This window comes from Haematobia irritans, chromosome 3, assembly GCF_050003625.1.
Source record: "Haematobia irritans isolate KBUSLIRL chromosome 3, ASM5000362v1, whole genome shotgun sequence".
Taxonomy (NCBI): domain Eukaryota; kingdom Metazoa; phylum Arthropoda; class Insecta; order Diptera; family Muscidae; genus Haematobia; species Haematobia irritans.
Window position 1 is genome coordinate 17,979,659 of NC_134399.1, and position 25,647 is coordinate 18,005,305.

At 26.9% G+C, this 25,647-nt stretch overlaps 1 protein-coding gene across 2 annotated transcripts in view; it reads left to right on the plus strand.

Annotated features, from left to right (window-relative positions):
- pico (ras-associated and pleckstrin homology domains-containing protein pico) overlaps window positions 1-25,647 on the plus strand; it is a 152,827-nt gene that overhangs the window by 8,120 nt on the left and 119,060 nt on the right. The window lies entirely within an intron of this gene.

The following is a 25,647-nucleotide window of genomic DNA, read 5'->3' on the forward strand; positions in this document are numbered from 1 at the left end:
GAAAATTTTGTCTAACTTTTATTTCTATAGAAAATATTCTCAAATTTTTATTTCTATAGATAATTTAATCAAAATTTGATTTCTATAGAAAATTTTCTCAAAATTTGATTGCTATAGAAAATTTTGTAAAAATTTTATATCTATAGAAAATTTTCTCAAATTTTTATTTCTACAGAAAAATTTCTCAAAATTTTACTTCTATAGAAAAGTTTCTCAAAATTTTATTTGTATAAAATCTTTTTTGAAAATTTTATTTCTATAGAAAATTTTCTCATAATTTTATTTCTATAGAAAATATTCTCAAAATTTTATTACTATAGAATATTTTCTCAAAATTTTATTTCTATAGAAAATTTTCTCAAAATTTTATTTCTTTAGAAAATTTTCTCAAAATTTTATTTCTATAGAAAATTTTTTCAAAATTTTATTGATATAGAAAATTTTGTCAAAATTTCGTTTCTATAGAAAATTTTATCAAAATTTTTTTTCTATAGAAAATTAGGTCAAAATTTCATTTCTTTAGAAAATTTTGTAAAAATTTTATATCTATAAAAAGGTTCTCAAATTTTTATATCTATAGAACATTTTCTCAAAATTTTATTTCTAGTTTTCAAGTTTCTCAAAATTTTATTTCTATAGAAACGTTTTTCAAAAAATTTATTATCTATAGAAAATTTTCTTAAAATTTTATTTCTATAGAAAATTTTCTCAAAATTTTATTTCTATAGAAAATTTTCTCAAAATTTTATTTCTATAGAAAATGTTCTCAAAATTTTATTTCTATAGAAAATTTTGTCAAAATTTTATTGCTTTAGAAAATTTTGTCAAAATTTTGTTTCTATAGAAAATTTTATCAAAATTTTGTTTCTATAGAAAATTTGGTCAAAATTTGATTTCTATAGAAAATTTTGTAAAAATTTTATATCTATAGAAAATGTTCTCAAATTTTTATTTCTATAGAAAATATTCTCAAAATTTTATTTCTATAGAAAAGTTTCTCCAAATTTTATTTCTATAGAAAAGTTTCTCCAAACTTTATTTCTCTAGAATCTTTTTTCAAAAATTTTATTTCTATAGAAAATTTTCTCAAAATTTTATTTCTATAGAAAATTTTCTCAAAATTTTATTTCTATAGAAAATTTTTTCAAAATTTTATTGCTTTAGAAAATTTTGTCAAAATTTTGTTTCTATAGAAAATTTTATCAAAATTTTATTTGTATAGAAAATTTTATTAAAATTTGACTTCTATAGAAAATTTTGTCAAAATATTATTTCTATAGAAAATTTTGTCAAAATTTTATGTCTATAGAAAATTTTGTCAAAATTTTATGTCTATAGAAAATTTTGTCAAAATTTTATTTCAAAATATTATTTCTATACAAAATTTTATCAAAGTTTTTATTTCTATAGAAAATTTTCTCAAAATTTTATTTCTATAGAAAATTTTCTCAAAATTTTATTTCTATAGAAAATTTTCTCAAAATTTTATTTCTATAGAAAAATTGCTCAAAATTTTATTTCTATATAAAATTTTGCCAAAATTTTATTTCTATAGAAAATTTTTTTAAAATTTTATTTCTATAGAAAATTTTCTAAAAATTTTATTTCTATAAAAAATTTTCTCAAAATTTTATTTCTATAGAAAATTTTGCCAAAATTTTATTTCTATAGAAAATTTTCTCAAAATTTTATTTCTATAGATAATTTTATCAAAATTTGATTTCTATAGATAATTTTATCAAAATTTGATTTCTATAGAAAATTTTGTCAAAATTTTATTTCTATAGAAAATTTTGTCAAAATTTTATCGCAATAGAAAATTTTGTCAAAATTTTGTTTCTATAGAAAATTTTATTTCTATAGAAAATTTTGTAAAAATTTAATATCTATAGAAATTTTTCTCAAATGTTTATTTCTATAGAAAATTTTCTCAAAATTTTATTTCTATAGAAAATTTTGCTGAAAACTTTATTTCTATAGAAAATATTTCGTTAGAAAATTGTACCTCTTAATTAGAAAGTCAATCAATAAGAATTTTATGATCAAATTCTGGAAGATCATTGCCCGATTATATATTAAAGATCCTTATTTTTATTTTAAATATTAAAGATCTTTATTTTCATTTTTAAATAAAAAGTTAAATCTAATCTTAAAAATATGTTTTTAAGTTATTTTTATATAAAACTTAATTCATTATGCTTTTGTTGATGAAATGCATAGCTATGTATGTTATATGAAATTAATACTTTTGTTTTTAAGCAAAAAATTAGTTTGTTTTAATATTATATACATTAGATATTTTTGACGAATAGAAGTGACGATTTTTCTTGAAATTTTATTGGCAGCCCTGCTCCCAACCCTATTTTTGTACCATAATTTTGTAATGTCACTGTGTAATGTGCACATGGTAGTACCCAGTCTTGTTGCCCAGTCATCATCCGCAAAATCGATGAGGATTCAACTTTATACCGGACATATTTCAATTTGATAAGTAAAATGCTTTGTATTTTCAATCCTGACTTAACAAGTGTTATTGCTAAATTGGAAATATATAACGCTCTTAGGTTTCAATCATAATCAGTTGTTTTTGCAATGTCATATGCGGGATTTATAATTTTTAGATCGATATGGATCCAAAATTCTAAAGGAAGGATTTCAGTTTATAAAAAATGCTTTGTATTTCCAACCCTTACTAACAAGTGTAAATGCAAAATTGGGAATATATAACGCTCACAAGTTTCAATCACAACCAGTTTCTTGCAATGTCATATCCAGGATTTGTCATTGCCAGTTGTCACATTAATTCATAGAGAAATCCCTTGAATTGTTTTTCTTTGTTTCTCAGTTGTCCCATTAGATTAATCCTTGAAGAAAATCCCTTTGGGATATCTTTTTGTTTCTTTATTAATGAAATTTCTACACTTTTCACCTGATCCTTAGGATGAATCTGTTTATTATTGTTATTTCTACACATGTATATCGTAGCGATTTCTACCTGCGTTTAAAATTTAATAACTATAAAATTTCCATTTTTTTCAAGGCTAGACAATGGGATATTCTATTTCTACTTTACACAAAGATTGGGTACGTGTATTAAAGACATTTTGGCACTAATATTCTCTCGAGTATAGATCATCAGGGTTGATAAAGTTGACACTTTTGTGTGTTTTCTTTTTTGTTTGATAAATTTTTGATACGACTGCCAAAAGCACCGTGACACGACAGCGAGCCAGTTGGTACTTTTCCATCACAATTCCGCTATATAAAGTTAACAGGTCAATTTTTTATACCATCTTGGCAGTACTCCTTCGGTTTTGCCTCAAAATAGGCCTCAGTTTCGGCGATCACCTTTTCATTGCAGCCAAATTTTTTCCCTGCGAGCATCCTTTTGAGGTCTGAGAACAAGAAAAAGTCGCTGGGGGCCAGATCTGGAAAATACGGTGGGTGGGGAAGCAATTCGAAGCCCAATTCATGAATTTTTGCCATCGTTCTCAATGACTTGTGGCACGGTGCGTTGTCTTGGTGTAACAACACTGTTTTCTTCTTCATAAGGGGCCGTTTTGCCGCGATTTCGACCTTCAAACGCTCCATTAACGCCATATAATAGTCACTGTTGGTGGTTTTTCCCTTCTCAAGATAATCGATAAAAATTATTCCATGCGCATCCCAAAAAACAGAGACCATTAACAGGTTGGCTGATAAGTCCCCGGTCTAACAAAGAAAAACACATTTTTTTGTCAAAATTCGTTTTATTATTCAACATAGTTCCCTTCAAGAGCGATACAACGATTATAACGACCTTCCAATTTTTGAAACCATTTTGGTAGTACTCCTTCGGTTTTGCCTCAAAATAGGCATCAGTTTCGGCGATCACCTCTTCATTGCAGCCAAATTTTTTCCCTGCGAGCATCCTTTTGAGGTAGGAGAACAAGAAAAAGGCGCTGGGGGCCAGATCTGGAGAATACGGTGGGTGGGGGAAGCAATTCGAAGCCCAATTCATGAATTTTTGCCATCGTTCTCAATGACTTGTGGCACGGTGCGTTGTCTTGGTGGAACAACACTTTTTTCTTCTTCATATGGGACCGTTTTGCCGCGATTTCGACCTTCAAACGCATCAATAACCCCATATAATAGTCACTGTCGGTGGTTTTTCCCTGCTCAAGATGATCGATAAAAATTATTCCATGCGCATCCCAAAAAACAGAGACCATTAACATACTTTGCCAGCGGACTTTTGAGTCTTTCCACGCTTCGGAAACGGTTCACCGGTCGCTGTCCACTCAGCCGACTGTCGATTGGACTCAGGAGTGTAGGGATGGAGCCATGTTTCATCCATTGTCACATATCGACGGAAAAACTCGGGTGTATTACGAGTTAACAGCTGCAAACACCGCTCAGAATCATCAACACGTTGTTGTTTTTGGTCAAATGTGAGCTCGCACGGCACCCATTTTGCACAGAGCTTTCGTATATCCAAATATTGATGAATGATATGACCAACACGTTCCTTTGATATCTTTAAGGCATCTGCTATTTCGATCAACTTCATTTTACGGTCATTCAAAATCGTTTTGTGGATTTTTTTGATGTTTTCGTCGGTAACCGCCTCTTTCGGGCGTCCACTGCGTTCAACGTCCTCCGTGCTCATTTCACCACGCTTGAATTTTGCATACCAATCAATTATTGTTGATTTCCCTGGGGCAGAGTCCGGAAACTGATTATCAAGCCAAGTTTTTGCTTCCACCGTATTTTTCCCCTTCAGAAAACAGTATTTTATCAAAACACGAAATTCCTTTTTTCCATTTTTTCACAATAACAAAAGTTGCTTCACAAAAGACGCTCTATCTCACAAACTAATTGACTTATAGACGTCAAATTTTGACAGGAATCATTTGAAGGTTGGTACTATATAAAAATAATATGCTTTTAATACTAGCGACGCCATTTAGATTAGGTTAGGTGGCAGCCCGATATTTCAGGCTCACTTAGACTATTCAGTCCATTGTGATAACACATTGGTGAACTTCTCTCTTATCAATGAGTGCTGCCCGATTCCATGTTAAGCTCAATGACAAGGGACCTCCTTTTTAAAGCCGAGTCCGAACGGCGTTCCATATAGCAGTGAAACCACTTAGAGAAGCTTTGAAACCCTCAGAAATGTCACCAGAATTACTGAGGTGGGATAATCCACCGCTGAAAAACTTTTTGGTGTTGGGTCGAAGCAGGAATCGAACCCACGACTTTGTGTATGCAAGGCGGGCATGCTAACCATTGCACCACGGTGGCTCCACCATCTATGTGACGCCATCTATGTGTCAGGACTTATCAGCCAACCTGTTACACTTTCCTTTTTTGTGTTCTCATAAAACCACGAGCCATTTCTGAATAAATAAATTAACACAACACACAGTAATTCTGTATTCTCCGTCCATTCCAAGAAACAATCAACACATGACTGACGCGCAAAATGAAAATCGTGTGTACCTGCTCAATGTTTTCATAAAATTCTTTTCGCTGCAAAAAAATTAAAAAATTAAATTGTCACGAAAACAATGTGTGGAGGAATTTTCCGATTTTTTTATATTACATGACGATTGCAATCCGGTTTTGTTATCTATTAACTTCCTCTTTTGAATATCGACTAACACACCATAATATCGAAGAAAATCTGCCCCAATTATAGGATGTTGGACGTCAGCGACGATAAATTTCCAAGTGAAATTCCTTTGCAAACCGAGGTTTGGTGTGAGAATTGTACTCCATATGTGTTGATTGGGGTTCCATTGGCTGCGAATAGGCTGTACTGTTCGACATTGTACCGTGACTCGTTTTTTCTGGGCAGAAGAACTGAAATGTCGGCTCACAATTTTTTTAGTTGATACAGATCAACTAAAAAAATTGTGCGAAGTTCTGGGTCGTAAATAAATAGGCGATTTAAATTTGACTGTCGGCCACTAGATTCTTCTAGTGACCGCCCTGTGGGTTTTCCGGAAGAGCAGATTTGAACAAACAGGGTTGACGACAGCATAGAGCATTTCTGCCAAATTTTCTATGATAATAACATACCTTTTGTGATGAACTGCGGCCTCTTTGCTGTCCATTTTTGGAAAATGAACGGGACTTACGATTTTTACCGACTTGCAATTGCTGTTCTGCATTGGTTAGTGCAGCAATTTGTTGGCGTAGTTCATTGACTTCTGAAGAATCTTGAATCGATGATACGTTAGGTAGACTACCAGATATATCTTCGATTTTATCTGCCATAATGGCGAGGTTGTCTAAAGTCTCTGACGATATAGCAAGAATTGCTTGCATTTGTGAGGGAAGTCTTTGAAGCCACATTGTTCTCAAAATTTCGTCTTTTACACCTCCATTAGCTAAACTTCGCATTTCGCGTAATAAAGAACTTGGTTTTTTTATCTCCGATAGGCATCTCGTTAAGCAAGCGTTGAATCCTCTTTTCCTCAGAAATAGAGAAATGGTCGATGAGACGCTTCTTCATTCGAGTGTACGCATCGGTTGGTGGTCACTTACTTGGGCCAACAATTTTGTCACTTACTTGGGCCAACAGTTTTGGGTCAAGCTCAGGCAATACAGTGAATTTGGATACTGTGAATCTGGTTTGCGCAATTGGAAGCTCAGTTCCAATTGGATCTTTATGGTCATGTAATGGTTCTAGACAAGTCTATACGTAACCTATAAAAATACCTTTTTCTCTGCAAAAAAGTAAAAAAAAAATTGAATGGTCAGGAACATGATTTTCCCGACCATGTAATGGTCTCAAATTCTATCATTTAAATAATAGAACATGTTTGCGGCATTTGAGAACCATTTAAATGCTTATTGCCAACATATATATTTCTCCGCTCGAAAATTATTTTTACAAAGACAAAATACATGGTTTTCGCGACAATTACTTAGCCTAGATAAGCATTAAATGGATGCGGCAACCATGTCCAAACATGTTTTTTCTGTGCGTGATATATTAAAATGGATAAATTTAAAGCAGACAGTTTAACTCTATTGATATGCACTTTCTTTCTTACAGAATTAACAGGAATATGTTTTTCTTCATGTATAATTTTGATTATTTCAGAAAAAGTAATGGCGACAATAAAGTGATTTTCATCTCGAAAACCGACCATAATACCGGCCTATGAGGACGGAGATTTTTTTTAATTTTTAATTTTATTTCTATACTATTTTTTTTAGAGTCGAAATCGCCATAATTTTTATTATTTAACATTGGATCATTACCCCGTAGAATTCTTTTAAACGAACGGGACTCTAATAGCTTCCTCTTTTTTTGGCGTACTTATAGTATTCGATATCTCTAATTCCTTTTATTCCGATGCCTAATTTCTTTAATTTCACTTGTAGTGTTGCCATTAAACACCAAAAAGCTATGTGATTTGTCTAAAATTTCCTATATATGCGTTTCTTCTTATATGTGATTTCCTTATAACCGTTATCTACTTACCTAAAAAACAAATGTCGGAGTACATTATCGCTTTGGCATCGTTTTCCCTCAAGTATGTGTGCCGAATTACGAAACCCTTTTTCCCTCTCTAAAAAAATTTAAGAGAGCCCCTTATTGATAACATTGTTTGTTTTTGTTTACTTCCTTTTCTCTCTCACATTCAGTATATGACTGTAAAAGAAATTTGTGTGAACAGTGTTACCACCGTCAAGTCCTTAGACAAGCACTTAAGGAAATTGCAATTTCTTCGATTCTTAAAGATTACTCCATGCTTGTTTTCCATTAATTTCGTTTGTTATTGTTTCCATCATTTCTATTCACCCCTATAATTCCGTTTCCTACCCTTCATAATGCCGGCAGGTAGTTTCTCATCCTAAATAAACCAAAAATCCTATGACTCAAATGGAAAAAACTGTTGATATTAAAAAACATAAATAACGAATTTATCCTCTCATGGGGTGTAACCAAACCAACAACAGTACGCATTTACGGACTGTGAAGCCAGTTGATATCCTTTGTGCAAAACAAGTATTTTCAGATAAAACGGAGAGATAGTGTTGTATTCGCGAGCGCTTGTGTGCATGTGTGCGGGATTACCGGGGGATTTTGTTATTTTTATGATGAGTCATAGTTTTGCCGCAAATGAATTTGGTATATTCATCTTATTTTCTTTTGATGAATTGCTATGGAGGCACACGCACACGCTCGCATTTGGGAATTTCACAAATTTAGTTATAGAAGCTTTTCCTCCAGCCTCGGTTTGTATATTTCGACATACACGCACATACCAATTATTGGCGAAAAGTAAAATCTCATTTATAAATTAGTTTTGGAAATTGGTAATTTCGTTTCATTGTCATTGTACTGATAATTCTGTTTCCACCCCATACTTATTTCAGCGATTAGTCGATTTAGTTTCATTGTGTTCAGCAGCAGTGTGACTTTGATTTTCGTTTCGATTGCTCTTTTTATATGGAAGTCTCATATAAATAACTTTGCTTTGATATTATCATCTACAGCATTGTGTATTTGCACATAAGAGAGTTAATTAAGTCCATGCTAATTGTAATCCGAATTGATGAGTGAATGACTTAATTAATGGGAGAAAGAACATACGTTTATGGAATACCAAGAACTATTCAATGATTAAAATCTCCTGAAGAAGCTAAAGTATCAAACCCTTTGTTAATCCAATTTATTTTAGAGAATATTGCGGATTTAAAATAAATAATCTAGAATGGGATACTAATCACTATACTGTCGAGGATTTTAGTATGAAGACTAAATTAGTGACGGCAGAAATCAAACACATTTAATCAGTACACACACAAAAATAATTCTTTTCTATTAAACGAAATTTTAATGTATTGGTAAAGTTGTCTCCCTAAAGGCAAATAAAAATCATTAGAAAATAGCCTTAATCTAGATGAAAATCTAGGTATGATTTTCACATATGAACTATATTCCACTATGGGATACTAATCACTATACTATCGAGGATTTTATATTCAAGATCACTAATATTGCACTGCGTAAAAGGTTTGAAAAACTCAATTAATAATATAGAGATTTAAAAAGTCAGTTATGTGGAACTCTTATCTCATCTCTTTGAATGAAATTTAAATAAAAAATTCTAAAAAATCTAAAAAAATATTCAAGACTCTCTATTGAAGTCGCTTAACAGAGAATGAAGCCGATCCATTTTTGCCGGCGGCGGCTGACACTAATTTTTTGCCTCCGGCGGCGGCGGCTTGATGGCTAAACCGATATAAATTCGTCTATTCGACGGCGGACAATTATCCATTATAAAATCGATTTGAAGTAATCCGAATGGTATTGAGATTAGTTGTACAACCAAACTTACAATCAAATTTTCATTTCATTTACATTTTCTGATCTAAATGGTTGCAAAGCTATTATAGAAACATGATACTGATGGATTTTGAGTTGAAAGTTAAACATTTTAACAAAAAATACAACAATTATTAATAACTTTTTCTGATTTAAATCAATATTATTGATTACTTGGCGGCTAATTATGAGTCGGGATGAGTCGATATATTCGGCGGCGGCTTCGGCTGGAATAAACTGGTCGGCGGCGGCTAAAATCGGCGGCGCGACTCGGCGGCTTCATTCTCTGTCACTTAATGGAAGCACTGTTTACTTATTTTTCTGAATCTCAATCTTCGTAGTGACGAAGTTTCTATTTTCGGAATATAATATTTCAATGCGGCCTAAGAGATCTTTGTGGACTAACTTCCATTTCACTATGGGATACTAATCACTATACTATCCAGGATTTTATATTCAAGAACGGCTTGTAAAACATTTTTTTCTATAATTTTCATCTATTCCGAATATATGTATCACTATAAGTTACAAAAATATAATTACATTGCACAATGGGATACTAATCACTATACTATCCAGGATTTTTGTAGAAATAAAACTATGACAAAATTTTCAATAGAAATAAAATTTTGACAAAAATTTCCATAAAAATAATGACAGAATTTTCTATAGAAATAAAATTTTGACAAAATTTGATTTCTATAGAAATAAAAATGTTGACAACATTTTCTATAGAAATAAAAATGTTGACAACATTTTCTATAGAAATAAAAATGTTGACAAAATTTTCTATAGAAATCAAATTTTGACAAAATTTTCTTTTGACAAATTTTTCTATAGAAATAAAATTTTGACAAAATTTTCTATAGAAATAAAATGTTGACAAAATTTTCTTTAGAAATAAAATTTTGACAAAATTTTCTATAGAAATAAAATTTTGAGAAAATTTACTTTAGAAATAAAATGTTGATAAAATTTTCTATAGAAATAAAATTTTGAGAAAATTTACTATAGAAATAAAATTTTGAGAATATTTACTATAGAAATCAAATTTTGACAAAATTTTCTATAGAAATAAAAATGTTGGCAACATTTTCTATAGAAATCAAATTTTGAGAAAATTTACTATAGAAATACAATTTTGACAGAATTTTCTATAGAAATAAAATTTCCTATAGAAATAACATTTTGACAAAAATTCTCTAGAAATAAAAATTTTCAATAGAAATAAAAAAAATTGACAACATTTTCTATTGAAATAACATTTTGACAAAATTTCTATAGAAATCAAAATTTTGACAAAATTTTCTATAGAAATCAAAATTTTGACAAAATTTTCTATTGAAATCAAAATTTTGACAAAATTTTCTATAGAAATAAAATTTTGAGAAAATTTACTATAGAAAAAAAATTGACAAAATTTTCTATAGAAATAAAAATGTTGACAACATTTTCTATAGAAATAAAATTTTTAGAAAAGTTACTATAGAAAAAAAAATTGTCAAAATTTTCTATAGAAATAAAAATGTTGACAACATTTTCTATAGAAATAAAATTTTTAGAAAAGTTACTATAGAAATAAATATTTTGACAAAATTTTCTATAGTAATAAAAATGTTGACAAAATTTTCTATAGAAATCAAAATGTTGACAAAATTTTGTATAGAAATAAAATTTTGACAGAATTTTCTATAGAAATAACATTTTGACAAAATTTTCTATAGAAATAAAATTTTGACAAAATTTTCTATAGAAATAAAATTTTGACAGAATTTTCTATAGAAATAAAATTTTGACAAAATTTTCTATAAAAATAAAATGTTGACAAAATTTTCTATAGAAATAAAATTTTGACAAAATTTTCTATACAAATAATATATAAAATTTTCTATAGAAAATAAAATTTTGACAAAATTTTCTATACAAGTTTGTATAGAAAAATCTAGTTAATTAGCAGAAGTGCTCTTCGACAATCTTTTTGAATTTCTATTGTTAACCATTGGGATATTAATCACTATACCGTCGAGGAATTTATATTTAAGGGCAGCTGTCGTGTTTTATTGTATTCGGCCAAATATGATCATATTTTAGGGTAAATGAGTTAAAAAAAAACAGGTAGGTAGTGAACCCATTTTTATTTGTGCTCAGTCAACGTGCAAAGGATCTCTAACCTCAATGTAAAAATCTTTGCGTTTTGCAGTTCTTAGGATTGATCCTATGGTCTTTCATTCAGACGGCGGTTATGTTTGGATTGGATCATGGTCGCCACTTTATCCGCCGAGACTTACAATTTATTTTGACAGTGCAATACCGGTTACTCATTCCTGATCCAATTTAAATTGGAACAAAGTTATTCTTTAAATCATCTTTATATACAGATGATTTTGACATGATACTGAAATTTTATGAACATATTATTCACACCATGCTTCCTTCTAAGTGCAAAGTTAGCCACAAGAAAAGAAAAAAACTCAAGCCACAAAACAAGTTCACTTGACGCCACATTGCATTCGTATCTTACGGATTTACGAATCACCATCATGGTGGTAAAGTGACTCATTAAAACCAGTTTAACTTTTTGTGTATGTAAACATTTGGAAATGCATCTCATATTAAATAATTAACACTGGCATATAACATAATATTATGTTATAAAAAATTTGTTAGATGTGACCACGAACATTATTTCCCTTTTTGTTTGAAATAAATGGCGGTGTAATAAAATACCAGCAAAAGGTCAAATGAAACTCCATTTGCGTAAATCATTCATAATGTTTTTCCTCTTTTTTTAATTCGAAACTTGTTGAATTGGATGTTTCTAGACTAATAGATAGCCATCGTTTCCCTAAGGTTAGACCTATTTCATTTATTCAAATTTGTGGATGGAGTGACATGCAATGTAGCCTTTCTAAATGCTGTCGGTATTGGCTCGAACAAATTTTCCTTTTTTCCATTGAATGATGGCTCAGTGGGAAATCTCTATGGTTTTAAAAGGGAATACATTCGTATATATACTGGGTGTAATTTAAATAGGTACTTTGATTGGACAAACAACAAAAGATTTTTGTCGTTTTTTAAAATCATCAAAATTCTAGACTTTTAACACAAAATGTCGAATTTTTTTTTTGCTAAAATTGAAAATTTTGTCAAAATGTTATTTCTATAGAAAAATTTGTCAAAATGTTATTTCTATAAGAAATTTTGTCAACATTTTATTTCTATAGAAAATTTTGTCAAATTTTTTTTCTGTAGAAAATTTTGTCAAAATTTTATTTCTATAGAAAATTTTGTAAAAATTTTATTTCTATAGAAAATTTTGTCAAAATTTTATTTAATATAGAAAATTTTGTGAAAATTTTATTTCTATAGAAAATTTTGTTAAAATTTTATATTATAGAAAATTTTGTGAAAATTTTATTTTTATAGATAATTTTGTCAAAATTTTGTATCTATAGAAAATTTTGTCAAAATTTTATTTCTATAGAAAATTTTGTCAAAATTTTATTTCTATAGAAAATTTTGTCAAAATTTTATTTCTATAGGAAATTTTGTCAAAATTTTATTTCTATAGAAAATTTGGTCAAAACTTTATTTCTATAGAAAATTTTGTAAAATTTTATTTCTATAAAAAATTTTGTGAAAATTTTATATCTATAGAAATTTTGTGAAAATTTTATTTAATATAGAAAATTTTGTGAAAATATTATTTCTATAGAAAATTTTGTGAAAATTTTATATCTATAGAAAATTTTGTGAACATTTTATTTCTATAGAAAATTTTGTGAAAATTTTATTTCTATAGAAAATTTTGTCAAAATTTTATTTCTAAATAAAATTTTGTGAAAATTTTATTTCTATGGAAAATTTTGTCAAAATTTTATTCAATATAGAAAATTTTGTCAAAATTTTATTTAATATAGAAAATTTTATTTCAATAGAAAATGTTGTCAAATTTTATTTCTATAGAAAATTTTGTCAAAATTTTATTTCTATAGAAAATTTTGTCAAAATTTTATTTCTATAGAAAATTTTGTCAAAATTTTATTTCTATAGAAAATTTTGTCAAAATTTTATTTCTTTAGACAATTTTGTGAAAATGTTATTTCTATAGAAAGTTTTGTCAAAATTTTATTTCTATGGAAAATTTTGTCAAAATTCTATTCCTATAGAAAATTTTGTCAACATTTTTTTTTCTATAGGAAATTTTGTCAAAATTTTATTTCTATAGAAAATTTGGTCAAAACTTTATTTCTATAGAAAATTTTGTAAAATTTTATTTCTATAGAAAATTTTGTCAAAATTTTATTTAATATAGAAAATTTTGTGAAAATTTTATTTCTATAGAAAATTTTGTCAAAATTTTATTTAATATAGAAAATTTTGTGAAAATTTTATTTCTATAGACAATTTTGTGAAAATGTTATTTCTATAGAAAGTTTTGTCACAATTTTATTTCTATGGAAAATTTTGTCAAAATTCTATTCCTATAGAAAATTTAGTCAACATTTTTTTTCTATAGGAAATTTTGTCAAAATTTTATTTCTATAGAAAATTTGGTCAAAACTTTATTTCTATAGAAAATTTTGTAAAATTTTATTTCTATAGAAAATTTTGTCAAAATTTTATTTAATATAGAAAATTTTGTGAAAATTTTATTTCTATAGAAAATTTTGTCAAAATTTTATTTAATATAGAAAATTTTGTGAAAATTTTATTTCTATAGAAAATTTTGTGAAAATGTTATTTCTATAGAAAGTTTTGTCAAAATTTTATTTCTATGGAAAATTTTGTCAAAATTCTATTTCTATAGAAAATTTTGTCAACATTTTTTTTCTATAGGAAATTTTGTCAAAATTTTATTTCTATAGAAAATTTGGTCAAAACTTTATTTCTATAGAAAATTTTGTAAAATTTTATTTCTATAGAAAATTTTGTCAAAATTTTATTTAATATAGAAAATTTTGTGAAAATTTTATTTAATATAGAAAATTTTGTCAAAATTTTATTTAATATAGAAAATTTTGTGAAAACTTTATTTCTATAGAAAATTTTGTAAAATTTTATTTCTATAGAAAATTTTGTCAAAATTTTATTTAATATAGAAAATTTTGTGAAAATTTTATTTAATATAGAAAATTTTGTCAAAATTTTATTTAATATAGAAAATTTTGTGAAAATATTATTTCTATAGAAAATTTTGTGAAAATTTTATATCTATAGAAAATTTTGTGAAAATTTTATTTCTATAGAAAATTTTGTCAAAATTTTATTTCTAAATAAAATTTTGTCAAAATTTTATTTAATATAGAAAATTTTGTCAAAATTTTATTTAGTATAGAAAATTTTGTGAAAATTTTATTTCTATAGCAAATTTTGTGAAATTTTTATATCTATAGAAATTTTGTGAAAATTTTATTTCTATAGAAAATTTTGTGAAAATTTTATGTCTATAGAAAATTTTGTGAAAATTTGTTTTCTATAGAAAATTTTGTCAAAATTTTATTTCTATGGAAAATTTTGTCAAAATTTTATTTAATATAGAAAATTTTGTCAAAATTTTATTTAGTATAGAAAATTTAGTTAAAATTTTATTTCAATAGAAAATGTTGTCAAAATTTTATTTCTATAGAAAATTTTGTCAAAATTTTATTTCAATAGAAAATGTTGGCAAAATTTTATTTCTATAGAAAATTTTGTCAAAATTTTATTTCTAAAAAAAATTTTGTCAAAATTTTATTACTATAGAAAATTTTTTCAAAATTTTATTTCTATAGAAAATTTGTCAAAATGTTATTTCTATAGAAATTTTTTTTCAAATTTTTTTTTTTATAGAAAATTTTGTCAAAACTTTATTTCTAAAGGACTTTTGTCAAAATTTTATTTCTATAGAAAATTTTGTCAACATTTTTTTCTATAGGAAATTTTGTCAAAATTTTATTTCTATATAAAATTTTGTCAAAATTTTATTTCTATAGAAAATTTTGTCGACATTTTATTTCTATAGAAAATTTTGTAAATTTTTTTCTGTAGAAAATTTGTGAAGTACCTCTTAACTGGAGACTAATGTTTTGCAAAATCTACCAAAACATCAAGAATTCTACAAATCTACCAAACAGCAAAAAATCTACCATTTTTGGTTGAATTCCGTCAACTGTGGCAACCATGCTGATATCCCGATTTGAGTTCATGAACTTCTAGAACAGATTTGCCTGAAATAGGAATTCTAGAATAATTTTAAGCCCACAAAGACCTTTTCCGAATTTAGTTTTTATGTGTCCATTTTTTTTGGTAAATCCTTCATATAGGTCAATCTCCCAATTTCACTTCTTGAGGGGTTGGAAGGCGTACGAGAAGTAGATAACTCTTGGAATCTTACCCTATTTGTATGTTTGCGAGTGTTATAGTCGATGTGGTTCTTCTGGATATATGGCTTTGTTACACTTATGAGGGGGACATACTTAGATGAGCTTCATTGTTATTTGGTCTATATTTAGGTAGAGCTATGAAAATGTTTGTGCAATCGATCACTTTGTCGAAATGGGCCAATGCTTGCATTGAATGTGATCTTGTCATAGAATCTTCGTTGGCTTCCCCTACCCTCGTCTCTCCCACCACTCCTGATCGTGATTCCATTATTCTCGGAAATGAAAATGTTTTTTGTTTTCAGGTTTTTTCTATAGCACGACAGCTATACAATCATTTCCCAATTTTAGTTTTTTTTAAGTGTTATCATAAACGCACCATAAGAAAAAATTGATTGTGGTAGCATGATTTTTCATAGGAAATTATTCAATCAAACTCGAGCACCGTCAACCAATATGACATGGCATGCAAGAATGCATTATCGGCAATTACATCAACTTCGAAATATTTGTAATCGTTGGTCTTTGTGCTGAAAATGGTGTGTGATTGGTACTCTTCAGATATCAGAATTGTAGCGGATAGAGCATAAATAATCTCACAATAATTTTTAAGCTCTACATAAAAGAAACAAATTTTATTTCTGTCCGTCCATCCATTACCTCTACTGTTCATTGATTTCTCTCTCTCTCTTTCACTTTGTTCATTCTGAATGGTCACCGTAAACTCAATACTTGGGAGTGTTGATAATGTTAAGTTGGGACTAGCACACAACTGGTACGTGCTGTAAGCATACAACTCCTAAACAGAATTTTAACCAATTTGCGCAGGCGACGAGTGGCGGCCTAAATAAAATGTATTAATGAATAAAAAAAAGAAACGAAGAATGGGATATTGAATCGTTCGGTATTGCACATAGAGAAATGGTTAAGAGGTTTTGATAAAATTTTCTATAAAAATAAAACTTTTGACAAAATTTTTTATAAAAATAAAATTTTGACAAAATATGCTATAGAAATAAAATTTTGACAAAATTTTTCTATAGAAATAAAATCTTGACAAAATTTTCTATAGAAATAAAATTTTGACAAAATTTTCTATAACAATAAAGTTTTAACAAAGTTTTCTATAGAAATAAAATTTTGACAAAATATTCTATACAAATAAAATTTTGACAAAATTTTTTATAAAAATAAAATTTTGACAAAATATGCTATAGAAATAAAATTTTGACAAAATATGCTATAGAAATAAAATTTTGACAAAATTTTCTATAGAAATAAAATGTTGACAAAATTTTCTATACAAATAAAATTTTGACAAAATTTTCTATACAAATAAAATTTTGACAAAATTTTCTATAGAAAAAAAATATTAATAAAATTTTCTATAAAAAAAATTTTGACAAAATTTTCTATACGAAATAAAATTTTGACAAAATTTTCTATATGAAATAAAATTTTGACAACATTTTCTATAGAAATAAAATTTTGTCAAAATTTTCTATAGAAATAAAATTTTGTTTAAATTTTCTATAAAAATAAAGTTTTAACAATCTTTTCTATAGAAATAAAGTTTTAACAAAATTTTCTATAGAAATAAAATTTTTACAAAATTTTCTATAGAAATAAAATTTTGCCAATGTGTTCTATAGAAATAAAATTTTGACAAAATTTTCTATAGAAATAAATTTTTTACAAAATTTTCTATAGAAATAAAATTTTGACAAAATTTTCTATAGAAATAAAATTTGACAAAATTTTCTATAGAAATAGAGTTTTGACAAAATTTACTATAGAAAAAAAAAAATTTCCAATGTGTTCTATAGAAATAAAATTTTGCCAAAATATTCTATAGAAATAAAAATGTGACAAAATTTTCTATATGAAATAAGATTTTAACAAAATTTTCTGTATGAAGTCAAATTTTGTCAAAATTTTCTATAGAAATAAAATTTTGACAAAATTTTCTATAGAAATAAAATTTTGATAAAATTTTCTATAGAAATAAAATTTTGACAACATTTTCTATAGAAATAAAATTTTGACAAAATATTCTATAGAAATAGAATTTTGACAACATTTTCTATAGAAATAAAATTTTGACAAAATTTTCTATAGAAATAAAATTTTGGCAAAATTTTCCATAGAAATAAAATTTTTAAAATTTTCTATATGAAATAAAATTTTGACAAAATTTTCTATAGAAATAAAATTTTGAGAACATTTTCTATAGAAATAAAATTTTGACAAAATTTTCTATAGAAATAAAATTTTGATAAAATTTTCTATAGAAATAAAATTTTTAAAATTTTCTATATGAAATAAAATTTTGACAAAATTTTCTATAGAAATAAAATTTTGAGAACATTTTCTATAGAAATAAAATTTTGTCAAAATTTGCTATATGAAATCAAATTTTAACAAAATTTTCTATAGAAATAAAATGTCAAAATTTTCTATACAAATAAAATTTTGTCAAAATTTTCTATGGAAATAAAATTTTGACAAAATATTCTATAGAAATAAAATTTTGCCAAAATATTCTTAGAAATAAAATTTTGCCAAAATATTCTATAGAAATAAAATTTTGACAAAATATTCTATAGAAATAAAATTTTAACAAAATTTTCTATAGAAATAAAATTTTGACAAAATTTTCTATAGAAATAAAATTTTGACAAAATTTTCTATAGAAATAAAATTTTGACAAAATTTTCTATAGAAATAAAATTTTGACAAAATTTTCTGTAGAAATAAAATTTTGACAAAATTTTCTATAGAAATAAAATTTTTACAAAGTTTTCTATATGAAATAAAATTTTGACAAAATTTTCTATATGAAGTAAAATTTTAACGAAATTTTCTATAGAAATAAAATTTTGACAAAATTTTCTATAGAAGTGAAATGTTTTTAAAATTTCCTATAGAAATAAAATTTTGACAAAATATTCTATAGAAATAAAATTTTGTCAAAATTTTCTATAGAAATCAAATTTTGTCAAAATTTTCTATAGAAATAAAATTTTGACAAAATTTTCTATAGAAATAAAATTTTGACAAAATTTTCTATAGAAATAAAATTTTGACAAAATTTTCTGTAGAAATAAAATTTTGCAAAATAAGATTTTGTAGTTTGGTACTTTTTTGGGAAGATTTTCCCCAATTTTAGTAGATTATTTTTGTGACAACCGTGGTGGTGGTGGTACATTAAGCCACCATACCATAGCGAAATTTAAAGTCATCCTCTGGGGTGCTAACTTCAGGGCCCAGTGGACGGGCTTCGACTCATGTTACCAATTTGGGCAATGGCCAAAAGGTCGACAGGTTGCGACCACGGTTGCCATTTGAGCCAAAAAATTATCTACCAATTTGGAGAAAATTTTACCAAAAACAAACAAACAAAAAATTTTTATTTCTATAGAACATTTTCTCAAAAATTTTTTCGAGATTTTATTTCTATAGACAAATTTCTCAAAATGTCATTTTTATAGAAAATGTTCTTAAAATTTTATTTCTATAGACAATTTTCTCGAAATTTTATTTCTAGAAACTTTTCTAAAAATTTTATTTTTATAGAAAATTTCCTTAAATTTTTATTTCTTTAGAAAATTTTGTCAAACTTGTATTTCTATAAACATTTTTTAAGGACTTATTAGGAATATTTTGCAAAATCTACCAAAACATCAAGAATTTTACCAATCTACAATAAAAACTCTACCAATTTGGTTAGAATTCTACCAATTGTGAAAACTGTGACCACCAGACGGTAAATTTAATTAACCCGATATTTGGAAAACACGTCCGTTCAGTTAGACGGTTGAAAAATCGGGCGTATGTACTTGAGTCTCATAGCTCTAACGTTAAAGTCATTAATATTATCATTTTTTTCTCTTTATTTTACAAAGAGGGAAAAATTGGAATTTTTGGATTGGATTTTTGGTTATGAATTCCTAGTTTCTATCATTTCATAATAATGTCATAGATTTGTTTTCAACTTGAAGTGAAGCGAAATCTCTGAAAAAGGTTGTAACAATAAAATTTTCATTTATGAAAATTTTCTTAAATTTTCATATCAGTACTATAATGATTTTATTTTTCTCCATGTACTCACCCATTGCTAGTAGATGCATTTATAAAATGTCATTCTATACAAAGAAATAAATAAAAGCAACATCAATGTAATTTAAATACGTGACTTTTTTGTTTTTTTTTCAATTCTTCCAAGTATTCATTCATATTTCCTTCAGCCCGCGTTCAACTTTCATCAACAGTCGTCATATCAGGGGTCGCTCGACGTTTTTGTTTTTGTTTTTTTTTTTTTTTTGAAAAGAAAACCGAGAATATTGAGCAAGAACAAAGTCCGAAAAACGTGCTAAAACTATGTAATATCCTTTTCTTTTGTCCACATATATTTTTAGGTAGATTTTAGTCACATTCTTGTTGTTTTTTGTTAGCCGACTGACTCGATGGTGATTTAGGCCCTACAAAGCAACACCTCCATAGTTTTTATACCATTGTCACGAAAACGTTTTAAACTTACAGCCATCAACAGTCGAACATCATCAGCGTCAACAGCTGCGGTTAATTATTGAGACAACAAACGGTTTCAAGGTTATTAGTTAATCCCATCCAACAGCAAGAAAGGGATTAGCTGCTGGATGGATGACCATAAAATAGTAAGGACTCACACAAAACCCGTAGGCCATGTCCATTGCTAATAAGGCGTAAAGATTTTAATGCAAACAACAATTTGGTATTGGGTGTGACTCTCATCAGGAGGTCCATTGACCGTTCAAAACCAGGGCTGTGGAGTCGGAGTCGGAGTCGGAGTCTTGGAGTCGGAGTCTGAAGATTTTGCTGGAGTCGGAGTCGGAGTCGGAGTCGTAAAAATTTTGCTCGACTCCGACTCCGGCTAAACCAAATTTTTTAAAACACTTCACATATTTGTAACTAAGCAAGTTTTTACGCAAATTAGTTTCCATTGCGTTATTCATTCGATCAATGTACAGCATGATTGTAAATGAAAATCAACTTCCAATTACGGCTATCTTTTTATGTTTCCTAGAATGTTTGACTAGCAGATGGGCTGGATCGATCCATTTTAATGCCCATATTAATTTATTTGCACCCAGAGAAAGAATATGATCACCTCAAACATGTTTTAAGAGCAAAATGTTATTTTTGGGTGGTGACCATGTAACATGGTTTTCGCAGCCATGTTATTTTCTCGGAAATCATGTATCTGATTCCGGCAAGCAGGTTATATTTGACGATAAAATAACATTTTAGTGACAAACATGTTACATGGTCACCATACAAAAATAACATTTTGCTCTTAAAACATGTTTGAGGTGATCATATTCCTTCTCTGCGTGTGAAATGTTTCGAACAATCGATATTATTTTTATTTTATTTTAAGGCAATATACATATGTGGAATATTGGCAGAAAATTTTTTCAAAGTTGTTTTTATAGAAAATTTTGTCAAAATGTTATTTCTATAAAAAGTTTTGTCAAAATGTTATTTCTATAGCAAATTTTGTCAAAATTTTAATTCTATAAAAATTTTATTCAAAATTTTATTACTATAGAAATATTTTTATACCCTGCTCCACACTGTGGAACAGGGTATTATAAGTTAGTGCATATGTTTGCAACACCCAGAGACATGGTGTCTTTGGCAAAAATGCTCAGGGTGGGCTCTTGAGTCGATATAGCGATGTCCGTCTGTCCGTCTGTCCGTGAACACATTTTTGTAATCAAAGTCTAGGTCGCAGTTTTAGTCCAATCGGCTTCAAATTTGGTACAAGTATGTGTTTTGGCTCAGAATAGATCCCTATTGATTTTGGAAGAAATCGGTTCAGATTTAGATATAGCTCCCATATATATATTTCGACCGATATGGACTTATATGGCCCCAGAAGCCAGAGTTTTACCCTTATTTCTTAAAATTTTGCACAAGAAGAACAATTAGTACTATAGTCAAGTGTGCCAAATTTTATTGAAATCGGTTCAGATTTAGATATAGCTCCCATATATATCTTTCGCCCGATATGGACTAATACGGTCACAGAAGCCAGAGTTTTACCCCACTTTGGTTGAAATTTTGCACAGGGAGTAGAATTAGCATTATAGCTATGCGTGCCAAATTTGGTTGAAATCGGTTCAGATTTAGATATTACTCCAATATATAGCTTTCGGCCGATTTACACTCATGTGACCACAGAGGCCAATTTTTAACTCCGACTTAGTTGAAATTTTGCACAGGGAGTAGAATTAGCATTGTAGCTATGCGTGCCAAAATTGGTTGACATCGGTTCAGATTTAGATATAGCTTCCATATATATGTTTTTCTGATTTCGACAAAAATGGTCAAAATACCAACATTTTCCTTGTTAAATCGCCACTGCTTAGTCGAAAAGTTGTAAAAATGACTCTAATTTTCCTAAACTTCTAATACATATATATCGAGCGATAAATCATAAATAAACTATTGCGAAGTTTCCTTAAAATTTTAGACTTTCCTTACTTGTTAAATGTATGTATTTGGGACAAACCTTTATATATAGCCCCCAACACATTTGACGGATGTGATATGGTATCGAAAATTTAGATCTACAAAGTGGTGCAGGGTATAATATAGCCGGCCCCGCCCGACTTTAGACTTTCCTTACTTGTTTTCTATAGAAAATTTAGTCAAAATTTTATTTCTATAGAAAATTTAGTCAAAATTTTATTTCTATAGAAAATTGAGTCAAAATTTAGTTTCTATAGAATATTTTGCAAAATTTTATTTCTATAGAAAATTTTGCAAAATTTTGTTTGTTACACAAATTTTTTTTTTTTAATTGTATTTCTATTGATAATTTTATTTCTATAAAAATTTAAGTCAAAATTGTATTTCTATAGAAAATTTTGCCAAAATTTTATAGTAATAGATTTTTTTATTAGAAAATTTGGTCAAAATTTTATTTCTACAGAAAATTTGGTCAACATTTTATTTCTATAGGAAATTTTGTCAAAATTTTATTTCTATAGAAAATTTAGTCAAAATTTTGTTTCTGTAGAATATTTTGCAGAATTTTATTTACTACACAAAAAATTTTCTAAAATTGTATTTTTATTGATAATTTTTTCAACATTTTATTTCTATAAGAAAAAATTGTCAAATTTTATTTCTATAGCAAATTTTCTCAATTTTTTTTCTTACTGATGCTCACTGATACTCACTGCTATAAAAATGCATTCAAAATTTTATTAATATAGAAATATTTTTTTCTATATAAAATTTAGTCAAAATTTTACTTCTATAGAAAATTTAGTCAAAATGTTGTTTATATAGAATATTTTGCAAAATTTTATTTCTATAGAAAATTTTGCAAAATTTTGTTTGCTACACAATTTTTTTTTTAATTGTATTTCTATTGATAATTTTTTCAAACTTTTTTTCTATAAAAAATTTTGCCAAAATCTATTTTTACAAAAATTTTATTCAAAATTGTATTTCTATATATTTGGTCAAAATTTGATTTCTATAGAAAATGTTGCCAAAATTTTATTTCTATAGAAAATTTAGTCAAAATTTTGTTACTGTAGAAAATTTTCCAAAATTTTATTTCTATATAAAATTTTGCAAAATTTTATTTACTAGACAAAAATTTTTCCAAAATTGTATTCAGTGAGCATACAATTTTGGAAAAATTGCTGCTAAGTCGAAAGCTTGTAGAAATGACTCAAATTTTCAAATTTTTCAATGAATGAATCATAAATGCATTTTTGCGAAATTGTCTAAACAATTATAAATATTTCCCAAATATTGCCCGAGTTTTGTAGAAGTCTGATTTGAGATTTTATCAAAATGTAGATCTAAATACAAAGTTGTGCAGAGTATATTATAATCGGCCCGCCCGACTTTAGACTTTCCTTGCATTTTTATTTTTCGTTAAAATTGTGTTACGTCCCATAACGTTAGATTTAAATTTTAAGTACATAGATTTTGTAGAAGTATATACAATTTTGTCTTCAGATTCAAATTCATGTATACGGAAATATAAACCTTTATATAGCTCGCAACAAATTTAAAGGATTTGAAATAGTATCAATAATTTTGGTCCACAAATACATATACTGTTGGTATATTCTCATATTATGATGGGTATTTATATCATTATTTTATTTTTTAAACATTGCCATAAATTTGAAATATAGAATTCAATTGGCATCTAATGTGAAATTAAGATCTTTTTTGGCACACATAAATAAACACGATACTTTATATCGTCCACTTACGGTACCCCCACAATAGAACTACAAATTAGTGGTATTAAAATGAGATTTAGTTATATTACCCGGAGTCGACTCCGGAGTCGGAGTCGGAGTCGAGCTGATGAAAAATGCTGGAGTCGGAGTCGGAGTCGGAGTCGAGCAAAATTGGCTCGACTCCACAGCCCTGTTCAAAACCAACTTCAAACATCATTTAGTAACAGTTTGCAACGAACTATGTGAAGATCATTTACCCTGGAGGTCAATAAGGAGAAAGATAGGCTGAAATTGCAAATACCTCTAAACAGCCTAACCATTTACGAAATCAAGTAACATCAATCTCACATCTCAATACTAGACTTCAAATCCAAATGTATCCAACTGTTTTGTAAACGGCCATTTAAAACTGTATCCAACCGAGTTCAAGGCACAAACTAAGTAAGAGGTGTCAATTTTGAAATAGGCCAAATAAAGAAGATGCTGGTGAAAATGTACAGTCTTTTGAAAGAAATGAAATTTGTTTTGGAAAACGATTTACACATTATACCACAAATTGTTTTTAGACAAAGAATATAACAGACTTGCCTAGGAAATTTTGCTGAAAATTCGTTTATTTTCACTTTCTCACAAGTTATTCATAGTAAAACAAATAATTTCGTACCTTAATTACTATGGTACAAAGGTTCAATTTTGTCAAATTTTATTTGTATAGAAAATATAAACAAAATTTTATTTCAATAGAAAATTTTAACAAAATTTTATTTCTATAGAAAATTTTCTAAAAATTTTATTACTATAGAAAATTTTGTCAAAATTTTATTTCTATAGAAAATTTTGTCAAAATTTTATTTCTATAGAATATTTTGTCAAAATTTTATTTCTATAACAAAATATTGTCAAAAGTTTATTTCTATAGAAAAGTTTGTCAAAGTTTTTGTTTCTATACAAATTTTGTCAAAATTTTATTTCTATAGAAAAATTTGTCAAAAGTTTATTTCTACAGAAAATTTTGTCAAAATTTTCTAAAAATTGTATTCTATAGCAAAATTTAATTAAAATTGTATTTTATATAGAAAATTTTGTCACAAGTTTATTTCTATAGAATATTTTGTCACAATTTTATTTCTATAGCAAAATGTTATTTCTATAGTAAATTTTGTTACGTTAAAAAAATTTTGTCAAAATTGTATTTCTACAGAAAATTTTCTCAAAATTTTATTTCTATAGAAAATTTTGTCAAAATTTTATTTCATATAGAAAATTTTGTCAAAATTTTATTTTGAATCAAAATTTTAGTTCTATAGAAAATTTTATTGCTATCTAAAATTTTGTTAATTTTTCCTCTGTTGGTTAAGCTACACTTGTAGTTTAGTCAGTGTATGGTTTTAAGCTAAAATCAAAAAACAACAACAATGATTCAAGAACAAAAACCAACAATAACAAAACAAAACGAATTATTTTATTTCTTTAGAAAATTTTGTCAAAATTTTATTTCTACATAAAATGTAATAAAATTTTATTCCTATAGAATAAAATTTTATTTCTATAGAAAATTTTGTCAAAGTTTTATTTCTTTAGAAAAATTTGCCAAAATTTTCTTTCATATAAAAGATTTTGTTAAAATTTTATTTCATATAGAAAATTTTGACAAAATTGTATTTCTATAGACATTTTTTATTTCAATAGAAAATTT